The sequence below is a fragment of the Prionailurus bengalensis genome, chromosome B1 (genome assembly GCF_016509475.1).
Source record: "Prionailurus bengalensis isolate Pbe53 chromosome B1, Fcat_Pben_1.1_paternal_pri, whole genome shotgun sequence".
NCBI classification, from domain to species: domain Eukaryota; kingdom Metazoa; phylum Chordata; class Mammalia; order Carnivora; family Felidae; genus Prionailurus; species Prionailurus bengalensis.
In genome coordinates, this window is record NC_057344.1 from 139,748,204 (window position 1) to 139,769,271 (window position 21,068).

At 38.1% G+C, this 21,068-nt stretch overlaps 1 protein-coding gene across 2 annotated transcripts in view; it reads left to right on the top strand.

Annotated features, from left to right (window-relative positions):
• PRKG2 (protein kinase cGMP-dependent 2) overlaps positions 1-21,068 on the top strand; it is a 106,177-nt gene that overhangs the window by 11,303 nt on the left and 73,806 nt on the right. The window lies entirely within an intron of this gene.

The window sequence follows — 21,068 nt, forward strand, 5'->3', positions numbered from 1 at the left end:
ATCTGGGACCTGAAAGAGGGAAAAAAGCATAGAGGAGGTGGAAAGGGCATTTCAAAGAGAGGGAACAATGGAAAGTTAGAATTAAGTTTGAAAATAAAGATTTTTTACAAGAACTTATGAAAGTTTATAATAGCATTCTTGCACGTGTGTGTGCACACATGTATGTGTGCATGAGTGTGCGTGCATGTGTACATTTTCTAACTGAAGGTTGAATTTCTTAAACAGGAAAGATGAACTAGAAACATCCCAAGTTAGGGTCTCATTTCTGCATTATTTTAATTTTATTTTATTTTTTAATTTTTTTTAATCCTTATTTATTTTTGAGAGAGAGAGAGAGAGAGCGGGAAGCAACAGAGAGAGAAGGAGACACAGGATCCAAAGCAGGCTCCAGGCTCTGAACTGTCAGTACAAAGCCCTATGAGGGGCTCGAACTCATGATCAGTGAGTTCACGACCTGAGCCAAAGTCGAACGCTCAACCAACTGAGCCACCCAGGCGCCCCTGCATTATTTTTAAGTGAATGAATATTTATTAGATAAAATTAAATCTTGTGCCTTGATAATGTCTTGGCTGAGCCTGAATTTCTCTCGGAAAATGCAGTATTTGTGAATTTAAAACAAATTTTAACTTACTCATAAACATGAGTCATATAAATCAACGTAAAACATCCGACTTAAACAAATAAATGATTAATTTTGACAACAGAATTACAAAGGGAGGTTTAATTCATCAATTTGTTGACAGTCACATAGTGAGTGATCAATAAATATTTGCTAGGGAAACAAGTCATGCTGGATTATTAATCATAATACTCTGTGGCTGAAAGAAATCTGATTAATGTTAGAGTTCAGAAGAATTTGTTGTAAGTCAACAGTTTTATTATTAGTTGGTTTAGAAAGGTCTTATCTATTCCCTTTGCAAAAGTAACATTTATTTTTAATGGTGTGATTTCAGAAATTATAAATGTTACAAACTTGTGCTTCAAAAATTGGATATCATCTAGTGTTCTCTGTTGATATAACAGATATAAGCATATATAGTAATATATATGATATTACACATTGTGCATTATATTGTATTATATTGCTGTTTCTGTTTAAACACAATATATTATTTATCCACAAAAATCTTTCAGATAGGAATGTTATTGTATATCTGAGAGAAGCATGAAAGAATTTGATAGTCAATCATCTGCTTTGACCTTCTCCCTACATACTCTACCAGGTGTCTCTTGAGCAAAAATCATGTTCAACTATTTTCTTCCAAAGACTTGGCCATCTTGAGACAGAACACCATTCTCCTAGTGTTAAGTGACTGAACAATCCAAGATAAACATGTTCCTTTGTGTTTCTTTATTAGCTCCATTATAACCAGGAAAAGAAAATCAGTAGTTAGGTACAATTTCTAGAAAAGAAAATCAGTAGTTAAGTACAACCACCTATCTTAGTGAGAGGGACAAGGGAGGGAAGATATTAGAGCTCTTGAATAAGCATTGGCAGTGATTCCCCTCGTCATAAAGGGAAGCCAGATGGGTACAAGTCTACGTTGTGGTCATGATGAAGAAATAGGCTAATGATTTTTAATGATTAAGTGCTGAAGAGATCAGACTAGAGCATCCCTGCCCTCATATTCCACATATACTTTCATAGAGCCTTGTGCTTCTGAATTGAAAAATTAATTAGAATTTGGGAATCACTCTTTTTCATTGATTGGTTTGTGCCTCAGGTTCTACAAGTAATGCCATGCTCACCGCAAGTGTAGCTGCCATCTGTCACCATACGATGCTATTACAATACCATTGACTGTATTCCCTATGCTGTACCTTTCATTCCTGTGACTTACACATTCCGTAACTGGAAGCCTGTACTTCCCACTCTCCTTCACCCATCCCCCAGCCCCCTCCTTTCTGGCAACTAACTACCAGTTTGTTCTTTGTATTTGTGGGTCTTATTCAGTTTGTTTGTTCTGCTTTGTATTTTAGGTTCTACATATAACTGAAATTATACGATATTTATCTTTCTGTTGACTTATTTTACTTAGTACCATACCCTCTAGTTTCCACCCATGTTATCACAAATGACAAAATCTCATTCTTTTTTATGGTTGATATTCCACTGCATACACACACACACACACACACACACACACACACACACCCCACATCTTCTTTATTCATTCATCTATTGATGGACACTTGGGTTGCTTCCAATCTTGGCTATTGTAAATAATGCTACAGTAAACATAAGGGTGTACATACCTTTTCAAATTAGTGTTTTCATTTCCTTTGGGTAAATACCCAGCAGTGCAATACTGGATTGTAGGGGATTTCTATTTTAATTGTTTGAGGAACCTCCATACTGTTTTCCATAGTGGTTGCACTGATTTACATTCCCACGAACAGTGTCTGGGGGTTCCCTTTTCTCTGCATGCTCACTAACTCTTGTTATTTCTTGTCTTTTTGATAATAGCCATTCTGACTGGTATGAGGTGATATCTCATTTTGGTTTTGATTTATATTTCTCTGATGATTAGTGATGTTGAGCATCTTTTCTGGTGTCTGTTAGCCATTTGCATATCTTCTTTGGAAGCAGATTATGTGTTTTTGACTGGAACTCCAATCTTCTGAGGTGGGGATTATGACCTAGAGAAGTTTGGGAAAACTATGTAGACAACACAGGACCTGTGTTCAGTTTTAGGGCAAGGCCACAGAAAATGAGAATGTGCCTGTCAGATTGAAGTGGGCACAATAGGGTCACTCTTAAACCGCACTGAACCAACAGTATATCATAGTCTTTTGTAGTGACTTGGCTTTGTACCTACTGACCATTTTTGAGCTTCTGAAGCATGCAATTATGTGGGCACATAGACTGTTTCTATAACAGGTACTCAGCCTTATTGAAGTATCATAAATCATGATGAGTCAGAGCACTCCAGTATGTCAAATGCTCTGATCTCTGATTTAAATTTATTATGGTAAACAGCAGAGGATTTAGAGCTGGAAGAACCTTAGAGATTGTTTCACGCTACCCCTTTTCTTGGAGAAGGGGGGAAGCAGGTGCAGGAGAGTTGCCGGTTATGCCATGGTAAGTGGCAGAACTAAGATTAGAATCCAAGATTCTTAACCTTGAAACCAGTTATTTTCATTTACAATCCTAGTACTTAGAACTCCCCACAAAAATCAAAGGCCTCAAGTCAGGCCAGTTTAGGTACCAGCCTGATTTATTTTGACATGCCGCACTGCTTGGTGGGAAGAACAATGGTGCTTCCTGGCTTCTTCCAAGCATAGCTGAGCAGAACTTATCCATTGCATCAATTCACCACGTGCTGGATCCTCAGAGCTCGGGCCTGTGTGAAGAGGATACAGGGAATGGACTTGATCCACCTGATAGCATAGACTGTGGTATCCTTGGGGGGGCATGAATGGGTTCCCAAATGAGTACAGTGCTTCTCAAGACTGAGAACTGAATGTCACTGGCAAAGGAGGGTGAGGAAGAGTTCAGATAGCATTTCTGTCCATGTCTGACCTGCCTTGAGTACCAAGACAACCATGTATTCAGAGGTCAGGCCTTTCACTGAAATTGAATTTTCTGTTTATGTAGACATTGTTTAGCAAACTTCAGCATTGGCAGAGCAAAATTACAAGCTCATACTGAATGTCTGGTGGAACACAGGCAAATTAATCAGAGACATCTGGCAAGTTGCTAGTATGACTGCCTTTCGCTAAGAATGCAAAAACTATCATTTGAAACCATTGTTCTTCCCTGAAAAGGAAAGATAAAACAAAGACTTGCCATCTGACTTCAGACGTTGACTCTAGTTTTAGGAAGGACAATTAGTTTCATTTGTCACTCCCATCCCAGGAGCAGAATAGGTAAAAGTGGAAAATGCTAGTGAGTCATCCATTTAAATAAGATCTACATCAAGGGATTGAGGAAGAGTATGGTTGTTACTATTTGTGTTTCCTTTGTAAAGCAGGGCTGAGTATTTGAATGTGCAGTATAGAAATGTAGCTCCTTTATTGGGCAGGAGTGTTTGTATGGAATGACTAAGAATAGTACTAATAATACCATTTTTATATCACTAATTATGTGCTGGGCACCATTCTGAATGCTTCACAAATACTGGATTATTTAATTCTCACAACAAACCTATACGATAGATATGATTATTTTCACCCTGTTCTATGCATGAGGAAACTAGGACATGCAAAGTTTAATTACTTGCCCAAGATTACACAGCTTTTAATATCAGAACCAGTATTCAAAACCAGAACATCTGCTGTCTCAAGTCTGTTCTAACGACTCCTCTATACCACTTTTCCAAGATGAAAATTACATTTTAGTTGGGAAGCCTTGTAAAAATTCAAATATATAATTAGAAATAGATGCTTTTCTAATGATTTTTTTTTTTGTATGATTACAAACTGCTTCTGGCTATTGTTATTTCTCCCGGAAAATTATGCTTCCAGAAAGTGCTGCCCTGTTCTCAGTTCGCAGTAGAGGAAAATCTTGCTGCCTATGGGAGGGAAAGAAACTTTTTTTTACTTCCACGAAATAGCGACTTAGATGCTGCTTTTTCAGAAGTTCCATGTCTAGATTTCACATCAATAGATTATTAAATATTTTAAAGAACATATGTACAGACTTTTAATAATCAGTTGGATAGTTAAAAAATTTGTGCATATGCTTATAAATACTATTGCCTTAACTTGAGTCTTCTGAAAAGCAGAAAATGAAACTCCTATGTAAGGAAAGAAAGAAGAGAAAAGTCCAGTTGTGGGGTGATCTGATAACAAGAAGCTGTGGGTGATGGCAGTGGGGTGATGTGTCTGATGAAAGTTGTCAGAATGTTTGAAAACAGAGGTTCTGTTCTACAGAAATGGTGTGCATTTAGACACCCCAATCAGACCTACCTACTCAAGGATGAAGTAGGAAAACATTACTAGTTAACTGCTAGATGTCTGTTGTTTTCTCAATGTTATCTCATGGAGGTAGGACACTTGCCTAATGAGGTGAGTGTTGCCTTTCCATTGCGTCAAAGAAGATGAAATGAAAGTTCAGAGTCATTCAGCAATTTGCTCAAGGTCCTGGTGTTGGTAGTTCCTTGAACCAGGTTTTAAATCTGTGTCTGTGTCTGCCTGTGTGTTCTCCACCACGATGTGCACAGCTCATACAGAAAGTGCAGCCTGCAGTGTGAATGGCTGCCCTTGGGGGTGTGTGTGGAGGGGAAGTGGGGGAGGGTGGTGCTGTTTAAAAAAAAAAAAGGAGAGGTAAAGAGTGCAGGCAAGTTGAGGAACCTGCCTAGAATTAGGTGGCAGTTGCCTGGACGTCTTGGTGAAGTTAAGTAGGTTTTGGCAGACTTTCTGAGTCCTGGCCCCAGTCCCTCTCACTTCCTGCCTCTGACTTTCCTTCTTTCTGTCTAAGAGCCAAAGGCCCTGGGCTCCTTCTCACTGCGCACCCACACTCGGGCCCTCTCGCAGCTTCTGTGATGATCTTCTGCTTGGTTCATAGCCCCTCTTTGTTCCTTCTCACTTGATCCTCAAATCTGTCAGTCTGCCAGTTGCCAGGTGTTAGGAAAAATGTTTCCTTAAGCCTCAGAACACGCTGGGCACTCAAGGACTCATTGCTGCGAACAGTCAAGAGTCCAAGTGCTTGTGTAAGTTCCCAGCTGACTCCAAGCCACCCCTCACCTTGTGGTCTACGTGCCTGAGAGTCCTAGCAGGTACTGTGATGTTCTTATACCACCCAAAGACCAGTAGCCTTGGCTCACAGCTATGTAACGTCCAAGATTTCCTTTAGTCCTCAGGCTAACACATTCAATTCAGCAAATATTTATTGAATATTGAATTTCTTAATCAGAGAGGCTCATTCTTGAATTTTGTTTTTCTTCCTCTTTTGCTTCCCTTTTGTGTATGTCTTTCTGTCTCCTCTCTCTCATTTCTTTCATGTATACTTTTATAAATTTTTTTAATGTTTATTTATTTTTGAGATAGAGATCATGAGCAAGGAATGGGCAGAGAGAGAGGGAGACACAGAATCTGAAGCAGCTCTGAGCTCTCAGCACAGAGCCTGACATAGGGCCTGAACCCATGAACCGTGAGATCATGACCTGAGCTGAAGCCGGATGCTTAACCGACTGAGCCACCCAAGTGCCCTTCATGTAGACTTTTATTTTGTTCCCTCCAAATTTTCCTCCATTCTTAGTATGAGAGTAGTCAGTGGCCACCAGTACCAATCTCAAGTAGCCATCACACGCCAGGCACACTGCACTATGACTGAAGTTAGAATTAACCTCATTTATTTTCACAGTAAACCTGCCACCTAAGTATCACTGTCTGCAGCTTAGCAGGCATAAGTAACTAGCCCATGGTCACCATTAGTAGTGTAAAGCTGTTTAGGCTCACCTCGTTGTCAGGACATCTGCTACTTAATTAGAGCCACTCTGAAACCTATACTCATTTTATTTTGCTTGCTATCATATTAATTTATACAATATTTGTAGTAGTTTGTGGGTCTGCTTGGCTACAAATAAGTTCCTCCAGATGAATTTAGCAGTGCTCGCCCTGAACCACTGTCCTGAAAGCCTGAGCAGTAGCCTCCAGCGCCCCTCATTTACATCTTCAAAGTGCCTTCTAACTCGGTTTTTTCTTATAGACATTGCATGCCTTTCTGGACGCTACCCATTTCCTTGCTAGATTCACAGGAAGAGTGTAGTAGAAATAGTAGAGTCAAGAAAACAGTGAATTTTTTTTTTTTTTTTTTTATCCTTGGGGCTTGTTGGATCAGAGGGAAGCATTGCCATTGACCTTTGCCTCCTAATGAGCAGTGCAGCTTCCAGAGGAGCCTCCCTTTTCTTTCTGGGAGTCTGAGCAGCTCTGCTCCTGTCACCTTGTTTTTCTAGGGTTTGAATTGCAATAGAATTCTCAGGAAAGGGAAAATATGTGAAGCCCAGGATGAAGCTTTTCAGTTTTTAGACTCTTTTTGGAAGTACCTTCTCTGTGAAGATACATTTCTTGTATTTATCTTTTGATTAAAACTGTTTCCTTTTCTTAAAATCTCATTTTAAAATTATTTGTCTCCTCCCCTCCTTGACTCTCCTTTGAATTATTTTTTAGTTATAGACATTTTAGTGCAGTCTTGTTTGACAGGATTTTTGTTTGTTTGTTTTTATTTTGTTTTGTTTTGAGACCTATAGCCAGGAATGGACAGAGGATATTATGTATATAATTCATAGTAAAATGTGAGTGATCAAGAACTCTCAATTTCCATTCAGTCCTTCCAGGAGTAGATGTTTGTCATGTCAAATTAATTTTAATTGGTAAATTTCAGGCAGCAGTTTTTATCATCTTTTTGGGGTTTATAGATCAAGCTCTGGGAAATATGAAAGAAAGAAAGATCTGTAGCTTTGAGTTCCCTTTTTCTAGACTAGATGAGGAAAAGGGGGGTAAAAAGTGAATAGGTAATAGAAACTAGGGAAACCAAGGTATATTAGTTTTCTATTGCTGTGTGATAACCTACCACAAACCTGGCAGCTTAAAACAACACATATTTGTGTCTCAGAGTTTCCATGGGTCAGACATTTAGGCACAGCAATTAGGTCATCTGCTCAGGGTTTCACAAGACTGTAGTCAAAGAGTCAGCTGGCTGTGTCCCTTTCTAGAGCTTTCTAGTGGAAGAAGCCCTCCTCCAAACTCACATGACTGTTGGCAGAATTCAGTTCCTTGTAGTTGTAGGACTGAGGTCCCCATTTTCTTGCTGGCTGTCACCAGAGGCTTCTCTCAGCTCCTAGTGGCTGCCCAGAGTTCCTAGCCATATTCTTTTCCCCAAGCCCATTCACAGCATGACATACTTCTTCAGGGGAAGTTGGAGAATCTCTTTACAGTTGACTAAGATGAAATCTTATGTTACACATATGGGCTGACCCTCCCATCACTGTTGCCATATAATGTTGGCAAGGAGCAAATCACTGGTTCCATATCACTCAAGGTTGAGGATTATACAAGGCTTGACACCAGGGGGTGGAGATCATGGGGCCATCTTAGAATTCTGCATACTACACTAGGCCCTTGTGTTTCCCTGCTGTGAGATTCTCTGGCCAAGAATGTTGGCCATGCTGGGTATGTAAAGCTATGTATAAAAAGTCCAGAGTCTTGTACATGTGTGTTCCTAGCAGCATGTTGTGAGCTATTTATAGCAGCCAAAATGTGGAGACAACCCAAATGTCCACTGATGGATGAATGGATAAACAAAATTCCTTCTTGTTTTATGCTACAACATGAATGAACCTTGAAGACATTATGCAAAGTGAGTCAGACCCAGAAAGACAAATATTGTATTAATCCACTTCTATGACACACCTAGAGTAATCAAATTTGTAGAGACATAAAATAGAGTTGGAAGTTGCCAGGGGCTGGGAAGAGCAGAGAATGGGAGTTATTGTCTCATGGGTACAGAGTTTTAGTTTCGGAAGATGAGAAATTTTAGGGTGGTGATGAATGGTGATGATCATTGCAAAACAATGAGAATATACTTAATGCCACTGCACTATGCCCTTGAAATGGTTAAAATGGTACAGTTTATATAATGTATATTTTGCCACAGTTAAAACAAAAGTCCAGAGTCTTGGGGCTGACTTGACAGCATTGCCCCAGTGGCCTGGCTAGGACATGTTTCAGGTTCTGTATGGTTTCCTGGGAGAAGGCACAGGGGAGTAATGATTTTCTCATTTCTGTATTTATTTGTAATATTGCGGCAGAGAATAAGATATGGAAAAGTCCTGTGACAAACGTTAATTGATTATTGTTAATTAATCAATCATTGTTAATTATTTGATAGTAAATGATTGATTGCACAATGAACCTTCAATGGAGTCGTGTTCCCAGTGCAGTGGGAATAGAGGGAAAAGACAGTTTCAAGCTCCCTTGCATCTTCTTGTTTACAGCTGTAATTCTTAACCTTAAGTGCACATTGTGATCACCTGGGGAGTGGTAAAAAATACTGATGCTTGAGGTTCAACCACCAGGGAGTCCTATTAAATTGGTTTGAGGTGAGCGCCCTGGATATTAGGATTTGTAAAATCTCCCCAGACGGTCGTAATGTGCAGTGACAATTGGGAGCCAGTATTTGTTATAGGAACAGGCCTCCCTGCAGCTGACTCCTGAAATGTTCAGTTTGATGATTTAAGAGCAATACTCATTACAGACTTTTAAGGGAACTATTTACCATTTCTACCTAATTACCATGCAGCACAATGATGATTATGCATATCATTGAGTGTGTCAGATTAACTTCCTTGTAAATTTTAGTTGTTTTCAACATTTCGGTATTAACCTCTGTTGGCTGATGCTCATGGGAATAGGATCATCTGCACACATTTAAGAAAGGGAGAGAGAAATCTTTGTTGTGAGCATGAAGTAACAGTGAACATGATTAGATTACAACCGTATTTAATTACATGGGCAATAGGGTAAGAAAGTTGACCGGAGAGTCATGCCCATTTTCTGATTACACATGGAATGACCTCATCTTTCACATGCTAGTTTCTCAAATAATAAACTTGTGCACTTATTTTTGTTTTCTTGTTGGTTTATTACTCAAAAGATATTTGGAAGAAGGAATTAAAGAGATGCTTCTATGCTTATTATCTGTGTCTTGTTTGGTAAGGTACTGACATTTCTTGTCTCCATCCTTGTCTCTGTACCCATAATTTTTAAACTAGGAGAAAGAAATTTTTTAAATGTATATTTATTTTTGAGAGAGAGAGAAGGAGAGAGCGAGAGAGCGTGCACAAGCGGGGGGGGGGGGGCAGGGAGAGAGAGAGGGAGACCGAGAATCCGAAGCGGGCTCTGCACCGTCAGCATGAAGCCCGATGCAAGGCTTGAACTTCAGGAACCTTGAGACCGTGACCTGAGCCAAAGTCGGATGCTCAGCCGACTGAGCCACCCAAGGAGGAAGAATCGAAATGTGCTTTAGCTTTCTTAATCTTGTTGAGTTCCTGCTGTTTGCCAGGTGCGCTTATAGATAAATAAGAGGATGTTCAAGAAAGCATAGTCACAGCATCGGAGATTGCAGTCTCTTTGGGAAAACTAAAATGTATTGCAGTCTTTTCTGGTTCATATTTTAAGAAGTGGGTGTACAAAGAAAGGAGGGAAGGTACTATGCCTTGTGGGATCGGGGAAAGTTTCATGGACAAGAGGATCTTGAGATGGATTTGAATGGAGGAATGGCTGGCAGGGAGACAAGGGGCTTGGCCCATTTGGGGACCTGTGAGTAGTTCAGTGGGCCAAGGGTGCTCTGAGCATGGGGAGGCCGAACAGGAGGACCGCCAGCAGTTTGACTGACATTGTGTAGGATCTCCCTTAAATAAAGGCAGTCTTCAGTATAGTTTTTAGGGCTGTTTTGACTTGAAGGTTTTTATATTGCTGGTAACTTTCTGACTTATAAGAGTAATAGCTGTCCCTTAGGTAATATATTTTATGTGTAGGGCGCTGTTCTTAGAGGTTTACATTGTGAACACGTTAAACTGTCATGGAAATCCTATGCCCTGTGGACTGTGTTTATTATCATTTTACAGCTGAGAAAACTGGAGATTAAATGACTTGCCCAGGGTTCTACAGTTCATAAGGGGCAGAATTAGGAATCAAACCCTGGCATTACAGCTTCAGATCTAGTGCCCTTGATAAACATGCTTTACAATATGCTTTCTATTTGTATATGTAATTAAGCTATGAAACACCACATGGGTTGTATGGCCTCAGCTTCTATGCTCACAAGAAATTCTTGAGAGATGACAGAGAAGGCAGAGGCCACTGGCCCCTGCTTTGCACTGAGCCTTATGCAAAGAAGGTTGCAGGGTTACGTGCTATGACCCAACAAAAGCAAACAGTGGGAACAGAGGCCTCTAATATTCAGGACCAGAGAAAGAAGATGGAGCACCCTATATAGCAAGAACTGTTGGTGGACTTTGACAAGTTAAACTTCCCGAAGCAGCTTAGAGAACAGAAATGTATTGCTTCCAAGAATGTCGGTTATGAAAGTGGGGGATGTAAAAGGATTACAGGAAAGATCACCAATGCTGCCGCCAATGTGCACGAACTGGAGATCCAGCCCTCCTGGAGCAACTTTGAACTGAACTGAGCCTCTTTGTTTCTCCCTGGTTTCTTTTCCCATTCCACTCTTGCCCTCCAAAAACGTGCCATGAGTACTGCCATTACCAGCTTCTACTGCTGCCATTTTTAAAGTATTTATTGGCAGCTTATCTTAGTGTGCATGATATTCCTAAAAAGTAGATCTGATTACCATGCTATGTTCATGGAGGACAAGTGGGAAATTTGGAAAGGTTCAGTGACTTGTCCAAGGTTATACAGCTAAGATGTGGCAGAGCAGAGATTCGAACCTAGGATTATATATTTAATGTTTTATTTTTAGTTTTAGTTTTGAGACAGAGAGAGACAGCACGAGTGAGGGAGGGGCTGAGAGAGAGACACACATACAGAATCCAAAGCAGGCTCCAGGCTCTAAGCTGTAAGCACAAAGCCTGATGCGGGGCTCGAACCCACAAACTGTGAGTTCATGACCTGAGCTGAAGTTGGAAGCCCAACCGACTGAGCCACCCAGGCGCCCCGAAGCCATATATTTTTTTTAATATTTTATTTTTTAAGGGGTGCCTGAGTAGTTCAGTCGGTTAAGCGTCTGACTCTTGGTTTCAGCTCAGGTCATGATCTCATGGTTTCATGGGTTCGAGCCCCGCTTCGGGGTCTGTGCTGATTGGTGTTCTCTCTCTCCCTCTATCTCTCTGCCCCTCTCCTGCTCATGCTGTCTCTGTCTCTCTCAAAAGTAAATAAACAAACCCTAAATTTTTTTTTTTAAATTAACTTTTCAGTGAAGTACACAGATCATGAAGTGAACAAGCACAGGTAACCAACAAACAGATCAGGTAATAGAACATTCCCAGCACCACAGCCCCTCTTTCTCCCTTCTACTCTATACCCATCAACTACCTCAAAGGCAGCCATTGTCTGTACTAGTATTATTATAGGTAACTTTTTGCCTATTTTTGAATTGTATTTTAGTGGATTTAAAGAGTATGTACTCTACAGAATCTAGCTTGTTTGGTTTACATAGCTAGATTCATTTATGTTAATGTATGTAGCCGTAATTCATTAATTATACCACAGTTTATCAATTCTACTATTGTTGGGCATTTGGTTAATTTTGGTATTCAGCAATTTTGAGTGTGACTTCCATGAACATTTTTGCATGTCTCTCTCTCTGTATATGTTTACCTATATCTATATCTCTCTCTATATACACAGTATGTCATGTATATATATGATTTATGATGGGTATATATCTAGGAGTGGAATTGCTGGGTAGTACATGGTGTCTAAGTTCACATTTAATATAGATTGTCAAGCAATTTTCCCAAGTGGTTGAACAAATATATACTCCCACCAGTAACCTATGAGTATTAAGTTACTCTGCATCCTCAATGGCATTTAGCATTGTCAGTCTTTTTCATTTTAGCCATTCTGGTGGGTATGTTGTGGTATCTTGCTATGGTTTGGGTTATCTTTTCCTTGATAATTAACAAGGGAGGGGCATCTGGGTGACTCAGTGGGTTGAGTATCCAATTTCGGTTCAGGTCAGATCTCATGGTTCGTGAATTTGAGCCCCACGTCTGCCTGACAGTGTTAAGCCTGTGTGGGATTCTTTCTCTCTCTCTGACCCTCCCTCACTTGTGCTCTCTCTCTTTCTCAAAATAAGTAAAGGAAAAAAACAAACAAACACACAAACAAAGAAGGGTGAGCCCTTTTTAGAAGTATGTATTTTCCATTGATGTCTGTTTTTCCCCATAGCTCTGCAGTATAACTGTTGTCTTAAATTAGGTATCTATGGGGGCACCTGGGTGGCTCAGTCGGTTAAGCATCTGACTTTGGCTCGGGTCATGATCTCACGGCTTGTGAGTTCAAGCCCCGCATTGGGCTCTGTGCTGACAGCTCAGAGCCTGGAGCCTGCTTCAGATTCTGTGTCTCCCTCTCCCTCTGCCCCTCCCTGCTTGTTCTCTGTCTCTCTGCCTCTCAAAGATAAGTAAACATTGAAAAAAATTAAAAAAAAATAAATTAAGTACCTATGTATGTGTAGCTGGGTTTTTTTGACTTTCAATTCTGTTCCCAAGGTCTTTATTGTACATTCTGGTGCCAAGAGTATCTTCTCTTAATAATTTTGATATATAATAATTCTTGGTACCCATTATTTTAAGTCTGCCAACTTTGTTGTTGTCCTTCAGTGTTGTAATGGCTATTCTTCGGCCTTTTATGACTAAGAATTTTAGAATCAGCTTGTTAATTTTCATAAATTTTTTTTCAGAATGTCAATTGGGATTTAATAGACCTTGATCAATTCTAGTAAAATTGATATCATTAAAAAATTGAGTCTTCTCATCCACAACTATGGTATATGCTTCCATTTGTTTCTTTTTCATTTCTCTCAATATTTTGTACTTCTCTGTGGGGGTCTCACACCCTTTTGTTAGATGCAACCCTGTATAGTTGATTTTTTTATCTTGTTAAAATGATGTAATTTTTAAACTTTCATTTTTAGTTATTTGATGCTGGAATATAGAAATATAATTGAATTGTTTGGAGAGCTTGTATCCAGTGAGATTGTTGAAATAACTTGTTAATTTTGATAGTTTACTTGTGCATCCTTTTGAATCTTTCACTTATGGAACATGTCTTTAGAAGGAATGGCAATTTTATTTCTTTTCCTATGCTTACGTCTTTTATATTTTTCTTTTTTTTTCTTTGTAATTATTTTTCCCACTCACCTTATTAAATTTGCTCAGACTTCTGGTTCAGGGTCAAATTGAAACAGCCCATTTCTGATATCTGGAGGGAAACTTTCAGTATTTTACCGTGTGAGATAATGATTTCTGTTTTTTGTTTTGTTTTGTAGATAATGTTTTATAATTTTGTAGATAATGTTCAGATTAAGGACATTCCATTCCAGTCTATTCCTAATTTGCTAAGGGCTTTTTTAAAATTTAGAAACCGGGTGGCCTGGCAGGCTCAGTCAGAGGAGCATGTGACACTTGATCTTGGGGTCATGAGTTTGAGCCCCACATGGGGTGTAAAGATTACTTAAATAAAACAAAAAAAATAAAATTTAGAAATCATATATAGTTGTTTAATTTTATCAAATACTTTTTCTGCATCCAATAATATTTTGCAGTTTTTTAATCCTTTATTCTTTTTGTGTGGTTAATTACATCAGTTAATTTTCAGTGTGATTTAGAATACTTACTTTATATACTTGTTTTGTTTTCTGACTTTGCACTTACCATCATTAGGGATATTAGCCTTTAATTTTTCTTTCTTGTGATGTGGGTTTTGTTCTCAGGCTATTCTCAACTCTAAAGTAAGTTGGGAAAAATTATGCTTTTTTATTTTCTGGAAAAGATTATATAAGATTAATGTTATTTTTCCTTAAGTGTCTGGAAAACTTAGTGGTAGTGTCATCTGGGTCTAGAATTCCTTTTGTGAGATATTTTTATCTTTTATTTAATTTTTTAATTGCTAATTTTTACTTCTTCTTGTGTCAGATATGGTTTGTTGCATTTTTCTTGGAAGTTTTTCATTTCATCTAAATTTTCAAGAATTGGTTACACTATCCATTCATTTTTTTCATATCTATAATATCTATAGGGATGTCTCCCTTCTTATATTTGATATTGATAATTATATGTTAATATATATGTTTATATGTTAAATTATATGTTATTTATATGTTAAATTATATGTTAATGTTAATAATTATCTACACATAACTTGTATGTGTTGGTTCTCTTTATTGTACTTTTTTTCTGTTTTACTATTTTCTGCTTCCATTTCATTGTTTATTTCCTTCTCCCTTTTCTGAGTTCACCTTTTTTTCTAGCGCTTTTAGGTGGACACTTAACTTATTCAATTTTATCTTCTTTTCTTTTTTTTTTTTTAATTTTTTTTTTCAACGTTTATTTATTTTTGGGACAGAGAGAGACAGAGCATGAACGGGGGAGGGGCAGAGAGAGAGGGAGACACAGAATCGGAAACAGGCTCCAGGCTCTGAGCCATCAGCCCAGAGCCTGATGCGGGGCTCGAACTCACGGACCGCGAGATCGTGACCTGGCTGAAGTCGGACGCTTAACCGACTGCGCCACCCAGGCGCCCCTATCTTTCTTCTTTTCTAATGTATCTCTTTAATACTGTAAGTTTCTTAGCGTGATTTATGTGCTCCTCACAATTTTTGGCATGTCACATATTTATCATTTATTTCAAAATATTATCTGATTTTCCTTCTAATTTAATCATTGATCAGAGGGCTATTTAGAAATAAATTGCTCAAAAAATGTTCAATTTTCAATTCACACTCAATTCTCAAACATTTGAGAATTTTTTGATTATGCTTTGTTATTGATTTTCCTAGATTAATTCTACTGTATTCAAAGAACATATTTTGTATTTTGAGACTTGCTTTATGGCCCGCCATATGGTCAACATTGATGAAGGTTTTTGTGCACTTGAAAAGAATGTGTGTTCTGAATTTGTTGAATGCAATCTTTTGAAATATCAGTGAGGTCAAGAAATTAAGTTTGATAGTCAATTGTTTAGAACTATGTTCTAACTAATTTTCATCAACTTTTTCCATTGGTTACTCAGAGGGATGTGTTAAAATCTCCTAATTGTGGATTCATTTATTTCTTCTTTTATTTTTGTCAGTTTTTTTTTCTATATTTTGAGGCTATTTAATTAATTGCATACACATTTAGAAATATTTATATCTTCCTGATCATACCAATGTGAAATATCCCTCTCTATTTCTGGAAATGTAATTTTTGTTGCACTCTACTTTCCAGTATCAAGAAACATTTTCTTCATAATTGGTGTTTACATAGTATAAACATCTCTTTCTACCTTCTTACTTTCAGCCTTTCTATGTCATTATCTTCAAAGCATGCTTCTTATAAGTAACACACATTTTGTATTTCCTTTTTACTTTATTTCATTTTTCAATCTGACAGTCTTTAGTGTTTAGTGTTTTTGTCTCTAAGTAAATACAAGTATTTGCATTTAACTCTAACATAATACTATTTGTTTCTTATATGTTATACTTCTTTGGTTTCTTTTTAAATTAGATGTATTATTAATTTTTTTAAGAGAGAGAGAGAGAGAGAGAGAGCAAGTGGAGAGAGAGAGAGAGAGAAAGAGAGAGAGAGAGAGAGAATCTTAAGCACCTGATGCTGAGCTCAATCCCACCACCCTGGGATCATGACCTGAGCTGAATTCAAGAGTCAGATACTCAACTTACTGAGCCACCCAGGATCCCTGAATTAAATATATTATTATTCCATTTTCTTTTCTGTTAGCTTCCATTGAAACATTATTTGGCTGATCTTGTAGGGGTTACCCTAAATTATAATATCTTCTGTAATTTATTAAATTTCTAATGTAGATTAGTACTTGCATCACTTCCTGTACCTTAAATTATGTTTACTGCCACCCTTCCCCCTCCTCACAACTTGGCTGTGTTTCTCAAACATTGTATTTATCATACATTTTATTTTATTTTATTATTTTTTATTTTTTATATGAAATTTATTGTCAACTTGGTTTCCAAACAACACCCAGTGCTCATCCCACCAGGTGCCCTCCTCAATACCCATCATCCACTTTCCCCTCTTCCCCACCACCCATCAACCCTCAGTTTGTTCTCAGTATTTAAGAGTCTCTTATGGTTTGCCTCCTTCCCTCTCTGTAACTTTTTTCCCCCTTTCCCCTCCCCCCTGGTCTTCTGTTGAGTTTCTCAGGATCCACATATGAGTGAAAACATATGGTATCTGTCTTATTTCACTTGACTTATTTCACTTAGCATAACACTCTCCAGTTCCATCCACGTTGCTACACATGGACAGATTTTATTCTTTCTCATTGTCAAGTAGTATTCCATTGTATATATAAACCACAATTTCTTTATCTATTCATCAGTTGATGGACATTTAGGCTCTTTCCATAATTTCACTGCTATAAACATTGGGGTACAAGTGCCCCTATGCATCGGCACTCCTGTATCCCTTGGGTAAATTCCTAGCAGTGCTATTGCTGGGTCATAGGGTAGATCTATTTTTAATTTTTTGAGGAACCTCCACACTGTTTTCCAGAGTGACTGTACTACTTAAACACGGCATTGCTATTATGCTATTACTTCTTTATAAAGACAAGCTTTCTTTAGTCATCCACATTATTACTTTTTCCATTGCTTCTTTCTAACGTCTATTAGTTTCCATCTGGGATCATTTTGTTTGTGTGGAGCTCTCCACTATTATGAGTCTGTTGCCAATGGAATGACATTCTAAAGTGTATTCATTTCACTTGTATTTTTAAAGGCAATTTTCACTGGGTAAAGATACTGGAAATAGGCATTTTAAAGCTTTTTGGAGATATTCCAAATATCTGGCTTTCATTATTTCAGTTGAGGAGTAAGTCCGTTATATTGTTGGTTATTTGAGGTAATGTATCTCTTCTTTATCTGCATTGTAGATTTTTCTCTTTTTATTTGGTTTTCAGCAATTTGACTATGATGATCCTAGGTATGGTTTTTTTAAAGATATGTTTTGTTTGGAGTTCATAGTGTATCTTGTCTGTGATTCAATATCTTTTCATGGATTTAAGAAGATTCTTAAATATGATCCCTATATATATTGTTTCAGTCCAATTCTTTCCTTTTCTTCAGGGAAGAAATTACACCTATGTCCAAATTCTCTGTGATGACTCATATGTCTTCTATGTTTTGTACTGTTTTTGTTCTTGTTGCACTATTTTCCATCCTATATTCTAACTGCCTATGTAGATATATTCTACCTGCTTATAGTATTCAGTTTCTAATCCTTTTCAGCTGTGTCTTGCAGATTTTAAATTCATCTGTCGAATTTCAAGCTTCAGATTATGTATTTTTTAGTTCTGGAATTTCCATTTGATTAAAGCAAAAAAAATTGTGTTCTCTACTGATAGTCTCCATTTTGTTTTTGATTTTATTAAAAATAATTAAATACAATTCTATTAAAGTCTGTCTGACACCTACAATATCTTGGTCTGTTAGGTCTGTTTCTGTTGTCTTTTTTCTCTTGGTCTTCAGTCATTTGGTCTTTTCTCCTGCTATGCCTGGTAACTTTTGATATTTTGCCAGATACTCTTTAGGGAAAAAACTCTAGAGAAAATTTGAGTCTCTAGATTTTGTGAACATCCTATGGAAAACACTTACCTTTGCTTCTGGAAGGCAGGCTAGGGGCAAATCATTTTAACCAAAATAGGAATTTGTCATTTTGAAGTTGGTTTTCAGTCTTTTCCAGAGCTAGCCTCTTTTGGGCTGCTGTATTTACTCATAGGTTACAGCCCTGCAGTTGTCCCATCTGAAATCTTGGATGTTTACCAGGATTCTTCCTTCATGGAGTGCCTTGAATATTGACTCTGGTCTTCCCAATCCTTTGAGACTGCCAAAATTCTGCTCAGTGCTGACTACAAATCAGCAAATGCCTTGAAGGGAAAAGCAGATACGAATGTCAAGCTCATATTCTCTCTCTCTCTCTTTTTAATGTTTATTCATTTAGAATAAGAGAGAGAGAGACAGAGAGAGAGAGAGAGAGAGAGAGAGAGAGATAACATGAGTTGGGGAGGGGAAGAGAGAGAGGGAGACAGAATCTGAAGCAGGCTGCAGGCTCTGAGCTGTCATCACAGAGCCCCATGTGGGTCTTGAGCTGGTGAACCGCCAAGATCATGACCTGAGCTAAAGTCAGATGCCCAACTGTCTGAGCCACCCACGTGCCCCTATATTCTCTAGTGGATCATGGCTTTTCAAGCTGTTATGTTGATAGGTCTCCAGTGCTTTCAAAGCAGGTTTGCAGTATATTAATTTAGTTTTTGTAGTTGTGTGAGTAGGGAGAATTGTTCTGATAATAGCTTGCCTATCATAGTTGTAGAAGGAGCAGTAAAGTTCATACTTGTAGGCACTGCTATCTGTTGCCTCTTAAACAGATAATTCAAGAGAAGACCCAGTCCTTCAAAGATTTATAATCTGGTTTGGAGGAAAAGTCATAGAGACAACTCTTTTCTTTTTTTTAAATTAAAAAAAATTTATTTATTTTTGGGACAGAGAGAGACAGAGCATGAACGGGGGAGGGGCAGAGAGAGAGGGAGACACAGAATCGGAAACAGGCTCCAGGCTCTGAGCCATCAGCCCAGAGCCTGACGCGGGGCTCGGACTCCCGGACCGCGAGATCGTGACCTGGCTGAAGTCGGACGCTTAACCGACTGCGCCACCCAGGCGCCCCGAGACAACTCTTTTCTAATAATACAATATTATAATATGGTTATTCAGTAAATTAAGTTTAAAGAATTTGAGGCCATGGACCATGTTTAATAAATTTTTATATCCAAAGTAAATGTTTGATAAAATTTTTGAATTTAATAGACATGAATATAATACTCTAAGAGTTTAGAGTAGAGTTAGAAGATTGTGTGAACTGTAGCATCCTTGCCTAGATCATAATGGGATAATTATAAGGTTTGGGCTGGTTGAGGGGAGAAGAAATTAAGTTAAACTGGAGGAGAAGACAGAGGCTAAGCCTAAAGATAAAGCTGGCAGGCATAGGAGACAATGAAGATACCAGCCTGTCTGTAGCAAAGGGTTTGTTTTATGAAGTGAGTACTAGATGGATGGAGTAGAGCCATGTGGTGGGAAATGGTGAATACCAGATTGTGGGATATTGATTTTCTTCTATGGGCAAAAGGGTTTTCAGACTACTTCCATGGAATGTTCGTAGAAGTTAAGCCAAAAGAAGAAGTAAATATAACAGACATTGAGGTTTGGGAAACATTGGTTTAACAGATTTGTTTACTGAAGTATTTCTTTGAACTCTGAAAGTATGCATTGTAAATTTCCAAAATTGTTCAAACTCAGCACACTCTTGCTTATAAAAGAAGAGCCCTTCCTGGAACATATTTTGGGAAATTAGGATATGTGGGCATTGATGAAACACTAGCTGGAATGTTACAAGATCATGGAAGGCCCATGAAAGATGGGGCTTTCTTGGTACTGTTCACAGTTCTACTGCTTGCTCTGAGAACATGTAGCAAAAGTATTTTCTCAGTATATATTAAATGAATGATTTTTTGGCTTTAGAGGATAAAGAAAAAATGAGATCAGAATTAAATCAGTTTTTTTAAGCAAGATTAATCTGATAATATAGTATAGAATAGAATATGAGGGAAAGAGGCTAGAAGCTGAAATGTTAAAAAAGAACGTATTAAAAGTTTTCCCGACCTAAGATTTTTTTTTTCTTGGACTGTGGTGACATCTTTGAAAATGGAAACTAAAATGGGTAACAATGATGTTTTGTAAAGAGAAATGACAAGATTTGGTGATAAATTAGTTGCAGGAAGAAGTAAGTTTTCAAGGTACTCAAAAGAGTTTGTATGGCTCTGAGTCACTATAGGGCAGAAGGAATTTCTTCATTGTTTTCTTAATGTAGCCTAATGATCTGATGGATAGGGTTTTAAAGGAAGTATCCAATCCCGTGAAAGTTTACTTTATGTCTACTTTATGTTTGAGAACTTTCTGTGTAGAAAAATAGCACAAGTTTTGAAACAGTAAAGCTAGTGATGGGAAAGAGTTTGAATGAAAGATGCAGAAAAAAAAACCCCTGTTTTTAAAAATCATGCTGAATTTGGGGCACCTGGGGTGGCTTAGTCAGGTAAGTGGCCAACTCTTGATTTCAGCTCAGGTCATGACCTTGCAGTTTGTGAGATCAAGCCCTGCATCAGGCTCTGAGCTGACAGCAAGGGGCCTGCTTGGGATTCTCTCTGTCCATCTCTCTGTCCTTTCCCTGCTTGTGCTAACTCATGCTCTCTCTCTCTCTCTCTGAAAAATAAACTTAAAAAAAAAACTACATAAAAAAAATCATGCTGAGTTTGACTAAAAGCAAGTATGTTGTGCAGAGTCTAACTTAGCCCACAAATTCACTTTTCTGCCAGCTCAA